Source organism: Panthera onca, chromosome B1, assembly GCF_046562875.1.
Source record: "Panthera onca isolate mPanOnc1 chromosome B1, mPanOnc1 haplotype 2, whole genome shotgun sequence".
Lineage (NCBI taxonomy): Eukaryota > Metazoa > Chordata > Mammalia > Carnivora > Felidae > Panthera > Panthera onca.
The window spans coordinates 159,394,781-159,410,233 of NC_138342.1; the positions used below are offsets into that span (position 1 = coordinate 159,394,781).

At 40.6% G+C, this 15,453-nt stretch overlaps 1 pseudogene; it reads left to right on the forward strand.

Annotated features, from left to right (window-relative positions):
* Window positions 1-2,349: 2,349 nt before the first annotated feature.
* On the forward strand, window positions 2,350-14,545 carry LOC132692935 (exocyst complex component 3 pseudogene; annotated as a pseudogene).
* Window positions 14,546-15,453: the final 908 nt, after the last annotated feature.

Here is a 15,453-nt window from a genome sequence, read left to right on the forward strand (position 1 = left end):
GGAGCTTTATGGTTTCATGTCTCACATTTGGTCTTTAGTTCATTTTGAATTTATTTTTGTGTATGGTAAAATAAAGTGTTTCAGTTTCATTCTTTTGCATGTAGGTGTCCAGTTTTCCCACCATCATTTATTGAAGGGACTTTTTGCCCCATAAATGAGAAGCTCTTTACCAATTCTAAAAAATTGTAAAAATGATGTGTTGTCATTATATTTTATCATAGATTGACCACATAAGTGTGGGTTTATTTCTGGGCTCTCTATTTTGTTCCTTTGATCCATTTGTCTATTTTTTGCCAGTACCATGCTGTTTTGATATTGTAGCTTTGTAGTATATGTTGAAATCTGGGATGGTGATACCTTCAGTTTTGTTCTTCTTTCTCAAGATTGCTTTGGCTATTCAGGGTCTTTTGTGGTTCCATACAAATTTTAGTGTTTGTTCTACTTCTGTGAAAAAATGCTATTGGTACTTTGATAGGGATTGCATTAAATCTGGAGATTACTTTGGGTAGTACAGACATTTTAACAATATTAATTCTTGGGGCGCCTGGGTGGCTCAGTCGGTTAAGCATCCAACTTCAGCCCGGGTCATGATCTCACAGTGAGTTCGAGCCCCGCCTCGGGCTCTGTGCTGACAGCTCAGAGCCTGGAGCCTGCTTCGGATTCTGTGTATCCCTCTCTTTCTGCCCCTCCCCTACTCATGGTCTGTCTCTCTCTGTCTCAGAAATAAATAAACATTAAAAAAAATTTTTTAATAAAATAAAAAAAGACAGTATTAATTCTTTCAATCCATGAGCATGGACTATCTTTCCATTTGTATCATCTTCACTTTATTTAGTCAATCTTTTCTAGTGTCTAGAATATAGGTCTTTCACTTCCTTAATGATTATTCAATTATTACTTATAGAAGAACTGATACAAAGACAAGAGAAAATATGCAAGGAACTTAATAGTTCATAAACAATATGTATGTAGGCCAGTAGTTGCTAAGATTTTTTGAAGCTTTGACTCTTTTGAAAATTGAATGAAAGGTACAGGCTTCTTCCTCAGAAAATTAATATGTGTGTATATTCCACAAAATTCATCATATAAGTGGGAGGGAGGTCATGGATCACCCTATAGCCTATTAATCCATTGTCTTTCTAAATCCCTGATCTGGGCCTTCTATAACCACTGGAGTGGTGACCAGAAAGAAAATAGGGCAGGGGAGTCAGGAGACAGGAATACTTGTTTCAGGTATCTAATTAAACACTTATGATCTTGGACAAGTGCTTAAACTTTTCTCAGCTACTTTCCCAGCTCATTTTATTTTTTTATAAAAGCAGAAAGTTAAACTACAGGATGCTGAACATTACTTCCATACTCTTTCATTGAACACATATATCCATTCACTGTCTACTGTGTATCAGGTACTGTGCTAGATGCTGAGGATAGAGCAAGACAAAGTTGCTTTCCCCATGGAGCATACACTCTATTTAGAGGCAGAAAATAAATAAGTAAATGGGCAAGATAACTATGTATTGTGTCAAATACTGGGAAGGAACTAAGCATATTGATGTGATTGAGAATATGATGATCCAGGACCACTGAAAGGTGGGAAGAATCCTGTGGAAACACTGTTTTAGGAGAGAGAACTTGGCATGTACAAGAAAAGAAAGCAAGCCAGTATGGTTACAGGATAAGGAACGAGCCACAGGAAGAGTTACATGATATGATACTGGGAGAATGGGTGGGACCTGATTAAGAAAGATTCTTAGACCATGAAAAACAGATTACATCTTATTCTAACATGTTATTCTATCAATGAGAAGCTCTTTAACAATTTTAAAACACTGTAAAAATGATGTGTCATCATTTATATTTTGAAAGCTCACTCTGGGCACTTATGGTTTCAACAGTATGACTAACTGAATTCAAGTGGATTTTCTTCCTGCTACAAATTCTCAGAAATGCTAGGTAAATTACAACACAAGAATTTTTAAACATATAGCAGTTTTTAAAGGAAGTAAAAGCGGGGCACCTGGGTGGCTCAGTCAGTTAAGTGGCCGGCTTCGGCTCAGGTCATGATCTCACGGCTTGTGAATTCGATCCCAGTGACGGCTTGTGAGTTTGAGCCCAGTGTCGGGCTCTGTACTGACAGCTCAGAACCTGGAGAATGCTTCAGATTCTGTGTCTCCCTCTCTCTCTGCGCCCCACCACCCACCCACGCTCCTTCTCTCAAAAATAAACAAACATTAAAAAAGTTTTTTTTTTTTAAGAAGTAGAAGCTTCCAGCCAGAAGCAAGAAGGAGGTCATAGTCAGAAAGAGTGTCTGTGAGAGATAGAAGACTCATCCATAGGACTATTTCGTCAATGGCTGTGACTGTAATGCCACGTGGAGCCAGGAAATACAGACAAGAACTGAGACCTAAGGTAACCATCACCAGGGAAAGCTCAGCTTATCTGTGTAAGAGGCCATCAACAGGCTCCTCATACTGACCCAAGAAAGGAACAAGAAAATTTATCTCTGCTTAGGGATGTTGGTGCGAAAAACACCTATCATGAGAAATGGAAGCCCCAAGCTCACATTATATGTAAATGTAGTATCCCCATTTATATGCCATGTGGCAGGAATTTAAAACTGAGAAAGGAATGGGAAAAAGAATCTGATTCCAGGCAAGCAACTTCTTGAGATAACTGGTAGAAAGAAATGAATAATGCTTTGCAGGAAAGAATTTTAAAACTCCATTGGTGTTTGGGGGGGGGGGGGGGGGAGGTGGTCATGAATTCAAAACTTTCTAAAAACTGACAATATGCCCACAATAAAAAATTAGAAATAAAATGAGAAATTATCCTCATAAATCAGAATCAGCAGACAAATCAAACAAGAGAGTTAGCATGACCCCAGACTTTGGATATTAGAACAATCTGAAAAAGGCCATACACTTAAAATGATGAAAAAGGTTAAAAAGATATAATTATAAATCATGATGAAAGAAAAGGATACTATGGGGAAAAAATGAGCAGGCAGGGTTGAAAAAGAATCAGAACTTCTAGACATGTTGATTACATTAAAATTCAGTATGTGACTTAAGCAATGTTACATATAGATAAATCTGAATCATTTGCATAAAATGTAAAATAAAGATATAACAAATGGAAAATATGAAAGAGAAGTTAGGGAACATGGAGGAGAGAATGAGAAAGGCTAATATATAAAGAACTCAATTTCCAGACAGGGAGATAATGGGGAAGATGCAAAAAAAAAAAAAAGTCACAAAATTTTTAGAATTGATACAATACAAGAATCCTGAGATATCAGAAGTCCAGTGAGTCATGAGCAAGAAGTCTATATGTAAAATGAGTCTACATATAGACATAGCTATACTTAGACAGAAAAGCAGATTCCCTATAAAGGGATTTCCCTTGAGAAATTGAAGGGGGAAAAAAAAAGGTTATGGACCAGTAACATCAAAATGCTGAGAAAAAAAATAGCAAAAGTGAATTTATAACCTTATACACATATGCGTATAGATAAATACACATAGTGTAATAGATAAAAATTACCTAAAAATTCATGACATAACTTGCTCAATTTAGCAAATTAAACAAATAACAGTAAACTAATAAAAATCTAAAGAGATTTCACATCATCTTTGGCACTTCCCAGTGGACTTGTCTGGAACAGGAAAGCAGAACACCAGTTCACAGTCTGCTAATTTCATCTTGAGAAACAGCAAAAAATGCCCTCTATCAAGTGGACTGTTAGCCTTAAAGAAATACCAGAGCGACATTTGCACAGAACTGAGGAGTAGGGCAGTTAGGTTTAAGATGACGCTGGAGGAGAATATGCAAAGATCTCTCTAAGATTTGCTCTCCAAAATGTGGTCCCCAAACCAGCAACACCTACATTACCCGAAAGTAGGCTCTGTCCCAGACCTCCTGGATCAGAGTCTGCATTTTAATAAGATCCATAAGTGACCCATACATTACAGTTTGGATTAATATATATGTATATGTACTATGTAATATATGTCTGTAATATATGTTACATACCCACACATACACACATATACATGTATATATACACACACACATAGATTACATGTATTTTATATGTGTACATAATAGTATATCTAATATATATTAAATATCCTCATATTCACATACGTACAATTCACATACAAACATACATATGCAGACATATGTAACTATACCCACATCCACATATTTCTGGAAGATAAAAAGATTGGAGATTTGGTTTTAATGAAAGCTGCCTCCTTCAACATTTAGCTCTTTGGCATATTAGCTTCTATTTAAGACCCATAGTACATTCCAAACACCTACAATGAACTATAAAATCCTCAAGCTGAGTACCTTCAAACTGTAAAGGAGTCAATGGAGGTTGGAGTTCAGTGAAGTTGGTGCATAGTTTCCTGGAGGGACAGTAGCCTACAGCTCAAAGCCATGAGTTGTTTCTTGCAGGCCAAGAGACAAAAGAGCCCAACCTCTGTAAGTAATCCTCAGTTTCTCGATTGGCATGCTTAGAGAGACATGGAAAGTGAGGAGGAGGAGGGGGGACAGTAAGAAGAAGGAGGCTTCCAGGGATGGGAGGGAGAAAGAGAAAAGGCCCCTAATGCTAATTAGGTTTGAAAGAATACAGGATGAGTCTAGCCACTGCGTGCTGAGAAGAAAGCTACCTGAGCAGCTGATGGTAAGTTCAGACTAAACTAACTACAAGTCCCCTGGGGACGTCACAAGGTAAACCTGATCGTCTCTGTCATTTACAATCATTATCAGGCAGGCTGCTTCTGTAATTTTACTGGGGAGCCAATTAACAGATCCCTGCAGCTAGGGGGAAATGTCCCAGCCCTCCTCTTGTTTTTGAAAAGGAAAAAAAGCAGCTTTTGTGTGGCTGTCTCCTGACTGTTTCTTGTAAAAGCAGGAGAGAGGGCAACTTCAGACAAAGCAGTGACTCCTCAGGTCAGGTGGATGGTTGAAGTCAGCCTGTTCTCTGCCTTAATTTACTCTTTTCTGTAGCAACCTAAATCAGCCTCCAGATAGCCCAGCGAGCCTTGTTTCTTTCTTTCTGAGGTATGGAAATGCTGTCCATCTTTCACTCTTTCTTGCCTTCAAGAAAATATCTTAGCAGCATTTCATCTTTCAGGAAAGCAGGGAAAGGCTGGCTAATGGTACTGAGAAGAAGGCAGTAAAGAAAGGCCATTCTTATCTTCAATTTATTATTCAACCCCATCTTTCCCCTGATACATCCTTTTTCTTGTCCTCTTGTCACAGGCAGTCTTTTTTAACTAGCTGTCTACATTCGCTACTTTATTTCCACATCTCTGTTTCCCTACTTAAGCCACCCCAACCTAGCTGTCATCTCCATTATTTACTAAAAATACTCTTTCAAGATCACTAATTACACGTAAGTCACTCAATATAGAGAATTAGAACAGTTAATCACACTTTTCTCCCTCCATCCTGAAACTGTCTTCCCTTGACTTTCGTGTAAGACAATCTTCTAATTTTCCTTTTGCTTTTTTGAATATGCATTCTCATGGTACCTCCAGCTTGCCTTTTATACAACATAATTAGGTATTAGCATTACTCAAAGCTTGATTATGGACCTCCTTCTTTTTTTACTCGCGGGAATCACTAAGCAATCCAGATAATTAAAGAAAATTGGAGAGCATATACTGATCAGTATACTGATCTACTGAAAAAAAAAAAAATTTCCAGATTATTTTTTCAGAGAAATTGAGAATTCTGCTGGGGAGGGGAAAATTGGCATTCAAGGCCTGGCAAGAGGATGGGCCTAGAAAAACAACCTTTGCTTTCAGCTGACGTTCTTGAAAGGTCCTACTTTGGGATTACTTCAAACTAGAAATAGAATAGTTCTCATAAAGCCTGAAGTCAGATTCAGTGCCTCTCCTTCCCTGATTACATCAAGGTGATCAATCCCTATTGTAACTACCTGTAAGTAAAAAATAAATAAACCCTCTCTGCTGGAAGTTAGTATTATTCAGAGTTTCTACACAGTATCTAGCACTCTATAAAAATGATTATAGTCAGTCTTATCTCTGCCTTAATTTATGCTTTTTTCTAGCAACCCAAATTAGCCTCCAGATAGGCTCCCGAGCCTTGCTTCCTTCTAGTTGCTGAAATATGGCAACACTGATAGTCTCTTTTATTCCTTTTCTACCTTCAAGAAATAAATAATAATCTAAATTATTACCATGAATGACAATACAGAGACTCAAATGACCAAAAACCCAAAGGAAAGAAACAGGTAATGGAGACAAAATACAGATGATCTAGATAGAATAGAGAAGACATACTTTAAAGTAACTGTGATGAATATGTCCAAGAAATTGGGTGACACTTAGATGGGGTCCAAGAAAATGGGTGATGCTTCTTCCTCGCTGGGGGCAGTGAGGATGGGTAACTCTAGTGTGACAGGTACAGGGATTTCACCTGGTTTATAACCACCAATGAGACAGATCAGGAAGCTATTGAAGCAGTCCAAAGGGATGCTGGGATGCTTCAGTGCCCAGAACCAGCTGGACAAAGTGGAGCAAGATAGCAGAAAAGAGGCCCAGAAAAAGGCCTCCACAGAGGCCAGATGGAAGGACACTATCTATTTGTGGTTGGATGGGGTGCTGTACAGGCCTGAACCAGCTCCACAAGGCATGGAACGATGTCAAACACATCCAGAAGTCCTTTGCCAATGTCAGCAAAGACTGAAGACAGAGCCTCAGTGCCACTCAAGGACATGAAGTATTCAGAGACCCTCAAGAACATCTCAGGCCCCCAGATTGTGAGGGAGACCCATGATCTCATTGAACAAGGGGCTTTTCTTCAAGCCTCCCAGAAGCTGATCGACCTGGAGTGCTCACTCTCAAGAACGGTTGACATTCAAGCAGTCCCACATGGACAGTGGGAACATGCACAACATGACCTTCACCCATGGCTACTTTGGGAGCATGCAGGGGCTCTCAGATGAGCTGGTCAGGCAGATGTTGATGGTGCTGCAGAATTTGCTGGTCATCATCTCCTGTGACCCCACTTGCTAGTCTCAGTCGTCAGGATTATCAAAAGGAAGAAAAATTGACCAATGTGTATCTGACCAAAAAAGGCAAACTAGCTTTATATCTCCCTAGGGGCCCAAGAATTGCAAGGAGAAATTGGAAACTTGGATGGAAACTTGACTGCTAGAATTGAGGACACACAGGAAGACCCCAGGGAGTCCAAAAAGATGTGGTTCATCTGCCATCTGGAAATCATAAGGAAGTATGTCCTGGATGACCCATCATTGCCACAAACCTAATGGTTGAGTGTTTCCCTCCCCAGTGTGAGATTTTCGGAAGCCATCTGAACATGTACAACCAGACCCTGAGAACATGGATGCAGGAGCTCAAGTCAGAAGACCTAGAAGCAAATGAGAGCAAGAGCCTTGTTGACATGGGTCTCAAATACCTACACAAGCACAGAGGTGATGGAGAATATGGAGCTGGCCCCGAAGTAGATGTCAATGCCCTGGAACCTTTACTTTCTCCAAACGTGGTCTCTGAGCTGCTCCACAGGTACATGTCAACTCTCACTTCAGACATTATTACCTGGCTGCAAAAAGCACTAGAAACAAACAAGAAGACTACATAAAAGAGACTGATCCTGAAGCTGACCAAAGTGGGTACCACCAGGTGCTTCGAGATGTTTGAACAGATTCTTTTTTTTTTTTTTTTTAATATATGAAATTTATTGTCAAATTGGTTTCCATACAACACCCAGTGCTCATCCCAAAAGGTGCCCTCCTCAATACCCATCCCCCACCCTCCCCTCCCTCCCACCCCCCATCAACCCTCAGTTTGTTCTCAGTTTTTAACAGTCTCTTATGCTTTGGATCTCTCCGACTCTAACCTCTTTTTTTTTTTTTTCCTTCCCCTCCCCCATGGGTTTCTGTTAAGTTTCTCAGGATCCACATAAGAGTGAAACCATATGGTATCTGTCTTTCTCTGTATGGCTTATTTCACTTAGCATCACACTCTCCAGTTCCATCCACGTTGCTACAAAAGGCCATATTTCATTTTTTCTCATTGCCACATAGTATTCCATTGTGTATATAAACCACAATTTCTTTATCCATTCATCAGTTGATGGACATTTAGGCTCTTTCCATAATTTGGCTATTGTAGAGAGTGCTGCTATAAACATTGGGGTACAAGTGCCCCTATGCATCAGTACTCCTGTATCCCTTGGATAAATTCCTAGCAGTGCTATTGCTGGGTCATAGGGTAGGTCTATTTTTAATTTTCTGAGGAACCTCCACACTGCTTTCCAGAGCGGCTGCACCAATTTGCATTCCCACCAACAGTGCAAGAGGGTTCCCGTTTTTCCACATCCTCTCCAGCATCTATAGTCTCCTGATTTGTTCATTTTGGCCACTCTGACTGGCGTGAGGTGATATCTGAGTGTGGTTTTGATTTGTATTTCCCTGATGAGGAGCGACATTGAACATCTTTTCATGTGCCTGTTGGCCATCCGGATGTCTTCTTTAGAGAAGTGTCTATTCATGTTTTCTGCCCATTTCTTCACTGGGTTATTTGTTTTTTGGGTGTGGAGTTTGGTGAGCTCTTTATAGATTTTGAATACTAGCCCTTTGTCCGATATGTCATTTGCAAATATCTTTTCCCATTTCGTTGGTTGCCTTTTAGTTTTGTTGGTTGTTTCCTTTGCTGTGCAGAAGCTTTTTATCTTCATAAGGTCCTAGTAATTCACTTTTGCTTTTAATTCCCTTGCCTTTGGGGATGTGCCGAGTAAGAGATTGCTACGGCTGAGGTCAGAGAGGTCTTTTCCTGCTTTCTCCTCTAAGGTTTTGATGGTTTCCTGTCTCACATTCAGGTCCTTTATCCATTTTGAGTTTATTTTTGTGAATGGTGTGAGAAAGTGGTCTAGTTTCAACCTTCTGCATGTTGCTGTCCAGTTCTCCCAGCACCATTTGTTAAAGAGACTGTCTTTTTTCCATTGGATGTTCTTTCCTGCTTTGTCAAAGATGAGTTGGCCATACGTTTGTGGGTCTAGTTCTGGGGTTTCTATTCTATTCCATTGGTCTATGTGTCTGTTTTTGTGCCAATACCATGCTGTCTTGATGATGACAGCTTTGTAGTAGAGGCTAAAGTCTGGGATTGTGATGCCTCCTGCTTTGGTCTTCTTCTTCAAAATTACTTTGGCTATTCGGGGCCTTTTGTGGTTCCATATGAATTTTAGGATTGCTTGTTCTAGTTTCGAGAAGAATGCTGGTGCAATTTTGATTGGGATTGCATTGAATGTGTAGATAGCTTTGGGTAGTATTGACATTTTGACAATATTTATTCTTCCAATCCATGAGCAGGGAATGTCTTTCCATTTCTTTATATCTTCTTCAATTTCCTTCATAAGCTTTCTATAGTTTTCAGCATACAGATCTTTTACATCTTTGGTTAGATTTATTCCTAGGTATTTTATGCTTCTTGGTGTAGTTGTGAATGGGATCAGTTTCTTTATTTGTCTTTCTGTTGCTTCATTGTTAGTGTATAAGAATGCAACTGATTTCTGTACACTGATTTTGTATCCTGCAACTTTGCTGAATTCATGTATCAGTTCTAGCAGACTTTTGGTGGAGTCTATCGGATTTTCCATGTATAATATCATGTCATCTGCAAAAAGTGAAAGCTTGACTTCATCTTTGCCAATTTTGATGCCTTTGATTTCCTTTTGTTGTCTGATTGCTGATGCTAGAACTTCCAGCACTATGTTAAACAACAGCGGTGAGAGTGGGCATCCCTGTCGTGTTCCTGATCTCAGGGAAAAAGCTCTCAGTTTTTCCCTGTTGAGGATGATGTTAGCTGTGGGCTTTTCATAAATGGCTTTTATGATCTTTAAGTATGTTCCTTCTATCCCGACTTTCTCAAGGGTTTTTATTAAGAAAGGGTGCTGGATTTTGTCAAAGGCCTTTTCTGCATCGATTGACAGGATCATATGGTTCTTCTCTTTTTTTTTGTTAATGTGATGTATCACGTTGATTGATTTGCGAATGTTGAACCAGCCCTGCATCCCAGGAATGAATCCCACTTGATCATGGTGAATAATTCTTTTTATATGCTGTTGAATTCGATTTGCTAGTATCTTATTGAGAATTTTTGCATCCATATTCATCAGGGATATTGGCCTGTAGTTCTCTTTTTTTACTGGGTCTCTGTCTGGTTTAGGAATCAAAGTAATACTGGCTTCATAGAATGAGTCTGGAAGTTTTCCTTCCCTTTCTATTTCTTGGAATAGCTTGAGAAGGATAGGTATTATCTCTGCTTTAAATGTCTGGTAGAACTCCCCTGGGAAGCCATCTGGTCCTGGACTCTTATTTGTTGGGAGATTTTTGATAACCGATTCAATTTCTTCGCTGATTATGGGTCTGTTCAAGCTTTCTATTTCCTCCTGATTGAGTTTTGGAAGAGTGTGGGTGTTTAGGAATTTGTCCATTTCTTCCAGGTTGTCCAATTTGTTGGTATATAATTTTTCATAGTATTCCCTGATAATTGTTTGTATCTCTGAGGGATTGGTTGTAATAATTCCATTTTCATTCATGATTTTATCTATTTGGGTCATCTCCCTTTTCTTTTTGAGAAGCCTGGCTAGAGGTTTGTCAATTTTGTTTATTTTTTCAAAAAACCAACTCTTGGTTTCGTTGATCTGCTCTACCGTTTTTTTAGATTCTATATTGTTTATTTCTGCTCTGATCTTTATTATTTCTCTTCTTCTGCTGGGTTTAGGCTGCCTTTGCTGTTCTGCTTCTATTTCCTTTAGGTGTGCTGTTAGATTTTGTATTTGGGATTTTTCTTGTTTCTTGAGATAGGCCTGGATTGCAATGTATTTTCCTCTCAGGACTGCCTTCGCTGCGTCCCAAAGCGTTTGGATTGTTGTATTTTCATTTTCGTTTGTTTCCATATATGTTTTAATTTCTTCTCTAATTGCCTGGTTGACCCACTCATTCGTTAGTAGGGTGTTCTTTAACCTCCATGCTTTTGGAGGTTTTCCAGACTTTTTCCTGTGGTTGATTTCAAGCTTCATAGCATTGTGGTCTGAAAGTATGCATGGTATAATTTCAATTCTTGTAAACTTATGAAGGGCTGTTTTGTGACCCAGTATATGATCTATCTTGGAGAATGTTCCATGTGCACTCGAGAAGAAGGTATATTCTGTTGCTTTGGGATGCAGAGTTCTAAATATATCTGTCAAGTCTATCTGATCCAATGTATCCTTCAGGGCCCTTGTTTCTTTATTGACCGTGTGTCTAGATGATCTATCCATTTCTGTAAGTGGGGTGTTAAAGTCCCCTGCAATTACCACATTCTTATCAATAAGGTTGCTTATGTTTATGAGTAATTGTTTTATATATTTGGGGGCTCCTGTATTCGGCGCATAGACATTTATAATTGTTAGCTCTTCCTGATGGATAGACCCTGTAGTTATTATATAATGCCCTTCTTCATCTCTTGTTACAGACTTTAATTTAAAGTCTAGTTTGTCTGATATAAGTATGGCTACTCCAGCTTTCTTTTGGCTTCCAGTAGCATGATAAATAGTTCTCCATCCCCTCACTCTCAATCTAAAGGTGTCCTCAGATCTAAAATGAGTCTCTTGTAGACAGCAAATAGATGGGTCTTGTTTTTTTATCCATTCTGATACCCTATGTTTTTTGGTTGGCGCATTTAATCCATTTACGTTCAGTGTTATTATAGAAAGATACGGGTTTAGAGTCATTGTGATGTCTGTATGTTTTATGCTTGTAGTGATGTCTCTGGTACTTTGTCTCACACGATCCCCCTTAGGATCTCTTGTAGGGCTGGTTTAATGGTGACAAATTCCTTCAGTTTTTGTTTGTTTGGGAAGACCTTTATCTCTCCTTCTATTCTAAATGACAGACTTGCTGGATAAAGGATTCTCGGCTGCATATTTTTCCTGTTTAGCACACTGAAGATATCGTGCCAAGCCTTTCTGGCCTGCCAAGTTTCAAAAGAGAGATCAGTCACGAGTCTTATAGGTCTCCCTTTATATGTGAGGGCACGTTTATCCCTTGCTGCTTTCAGAATTTTCTCTTTATCCTTGTATTTTGCCAGTTTCACTATGATATTTCGTGCAGAAGATCGATTCAAGTTACGTCTGAAGGGAGTTCTCTGTGCCTCTTGGATTTCAATGCCTTTTTCCTTCCCCAGTTCAGGGAAGTTCTCAGCTATAATTTCTTCAAGTACCCCTTCAGCACCTTTCCCTCTCTCTTCCTCCTCTGGGATACCAATTATGCGTATATTATTTCTTTTTAGTGTATCACTTAGTTCTGTAATTTTCCCCTCATCTCCTGGATTTTTTTTATCTGTCTTTCTCTCAGCTTCCTCTTTTTCCATAACTTTATCTTCTAGTTCACCTATTCTCTCCTCTGCCTCTTCAATCCGAGCTGTCGTCGTTTCCATTTTGTTTTGCATTTCGTTTAAAGTGCTTTTCAGCTCCTCGTGACTGTTCCTTAGTCCCTTGATCTCTGTAGCAAGAGATTCTCTGCTGTCCTCTATACTGTTTTCAAGCCTAGCAATTAATTTTATGACTATTATTCTAAATTCACTTTCTGTTATATTATTTAAATCCTTTTTGATCAGCTCATTAGCTGTTGTTATTTCCTGGAGATTCTTCTGAGGGGAATTCTTCCGTTTGGTCATTTTGGATAGTCCCTGGAGTGGTGAGGACCTGCAGGGCACTTCCCCTGTGCTGTGGTGTATAACTGGAGTTGGTGGGCGGGGCCGCAGTCTGACCTGATGTCTGTCTCCAGCCCACCACTGGGGCCACAGTCAGACTGGTGTGTGCCTTCTCTTCCCCTCTCCTAGGGGTGGGATTCCCTGTGGTTTGGCGTGGCCCGTCTGGGCTACTTGCACACTGGCAGGCTTGTGGTGCTGGGGATCTGGCGTATTAGCTGGGGTGGGTAGGCGAGGTGCACGGGGGCAGGAGGGGCAGGCTTAGCTCGCTTCTCCTTAGGTGATCCACTTCAGCAGGGGCCCTGTGGCAGTGAGGGAGTCAGATCCGCTGCCGGAGGTTTGGCTCCGCAGGAGCACAGAGTTGGGTGTTTGCACAGAGCGAGCAAGTTCCCTGGCAGGAACTGGTTCTCTTTGGGATTTTGGCTGGGGGATGGGCGGGGGAGATGGCGCTGGCGAGCGCCTTTGTTCCCCACCAAACTGAGCTCTGTCGTCCGGGGGCTCAGCAGCTCTCCCTCCCTTTGTCCTGCAGCCTTCCCGCTTTCTGAGCAGAGCTGTTAACTTATGACCTCCCAGACGCTAAGTCGCGCTTGCTGTCGGAACACAGTCCATCAGGCCCCTCCACTTTTGCCAGCCAGACTCGGGGGCTCTGCTTGGCCGGTGAGCCGCCCCTCTGCCCCGGCTCCCTCCCGTTAGTCTGTGGAGCGCGCACCGCCTCGCCGCCCTTCCTACCCTCTTCCGTGGGCCTCTCGTCTGTGCTTGGCTCCGGAGACTCCGTTCTGCTAATCCTCTGGCGGCTTTCTGGGTTATTTATGCAGGTGTAGGTGGAATCTAAGTCATCAGCAGGACGCGCGGTGAGCCCAGCGTCCTCCTACGCCGCCATTTTCCCCTAAGTCCTGAGCAGATTCTTGAAGTTGCTGCTCAGATAAGTGAAGACTTGAAAATAAAAGTTTGTTACACAAACTAGTCTGTGCCTTTAGCAAATGGATTCATTTTTAAGTAAATCCAAAGATGAAGTTCAGTTGTATCGAGAATGGCCAAGAAGTCAGCAGTGCCCACATTATGTTCAGTTTATGAGAGCCATGAACAACTACTGTCAGAGCTTTAATTTATAGTTGGTTTTAAAAGGAAGTATTTCAAAGAATGAAGTGCAAGAGGGCAGATCTCTGAGCCAACCAAACATGGGTGGAATTCAGACACCGTTGCAAAGGAGGGCTGCAGGAGCCTGCTTCGGGAGGTCTTCCTGGATTTAGAACAACCTCTCAGTGAACTGATGGGAAAAAAGTGGCTGTTAGGTTCAAACACTGGAATATCATCTGTCTCACTGTGGAAGAATATCTCAATGATTTTTCCAAAAATTAAAAGCCATGTAAAAAGAGGAGGATGACAAGTGGGATCCCCGTGGGCCATCATGCCGAAGCGCATCACATTCTGGAGCATCAGGGAGCATAGGGAGGGTGCCAAGAGGGTGGTCAGGGAGGCTGGGCAGTTCCACTTCCTGTTTGGGAACGTGGCTTCTGGATTTGGTAAAGATACAGGTGAGTACGGTGACACCATCATAGCCACTGCAGAAGTTACTAAGCTCACTGACCCTTCTCTGCTTCATCTGGATGTCTTGACTGGTTAGCAACACCCAGATTTCACAGATGACCAGGTCAGCATGCTGCTGGTAGTGAGGGGACACTGGCCTGGCAGGACATGAAGCAGACCATCTCAAGACCCTGGAACAGAATCCGATGCAGGTGAATCCAAACCACATGCCCATCTTCGAGGAAATCACAGTTGCTGGTAGAACATGACAAAGCTTTTCAAGTAACCTTTGGTTTTTAGCTTTATGTACATTGTTTGCACTCATCATCCCCACCCTCAGAAATATATTAAAGCAAAAGTGACTCTCCAGGGGTCACATTAGATGTTTTAGTCCCTTGTACCTGTCTCTGGTAAGCATATTTGTGAAGTGCCCAGGGACATGGTTTCTTGAAGAACAAGTACTCTTCTGTTCTTCAAGCATTCTCATTTTTGTTGTAAACATCTTTATGAGGCAAGATTCTGATGTGAAATGCCTTGTGGTTGATTGTTTATCACAGTGGTGAAAATATATGTGGAGGGGAAAGAGCCCCTGCCTGCATTCACCTCTTGGCCTTTGCTCATTTTTTCATGTAAGACTTCTAAAAACTCTGCTGCTTAATAAAAGAGTCTGAAGTCATTCAGAGAAATGAAAAAGACAAGGAAAGAAAAGCCAGCCATGTATATGTGCTGATAAGAAACAATCCCCAAATAATGTCAAAATTGGTATTAAACTGTATCTATAATCTTTTATATTAACTTCTACCATTTACTATTATTATATTATGATATTTTTATGTCAATGAATATTATTGGAAAACAAAGAATATTTGAATTTCTATAAAAATGTTTACACACACACACACACACACAGGAAAAATTGGGTGACAAGATGGAGAAAGTTACCAGAAAATGATGATCCGTCAAAAATTATTTAAGAAGTATATGAAGTAAAATTGTATGTAAAAGATGGGTTTAACAGATGTTTGAGTAAAGAAGAAGGTAAAATTAGTGACCTGGAAAATCAGTTAGTAGAGAGTTAGGAGGTACTGATGAAATTGGCTACAAAGTCCCCCATTGGGTTAAGTGGGAATATAACATATATCACCACCCCTACCTTGTTCCAGTCTTTTATTGTGGT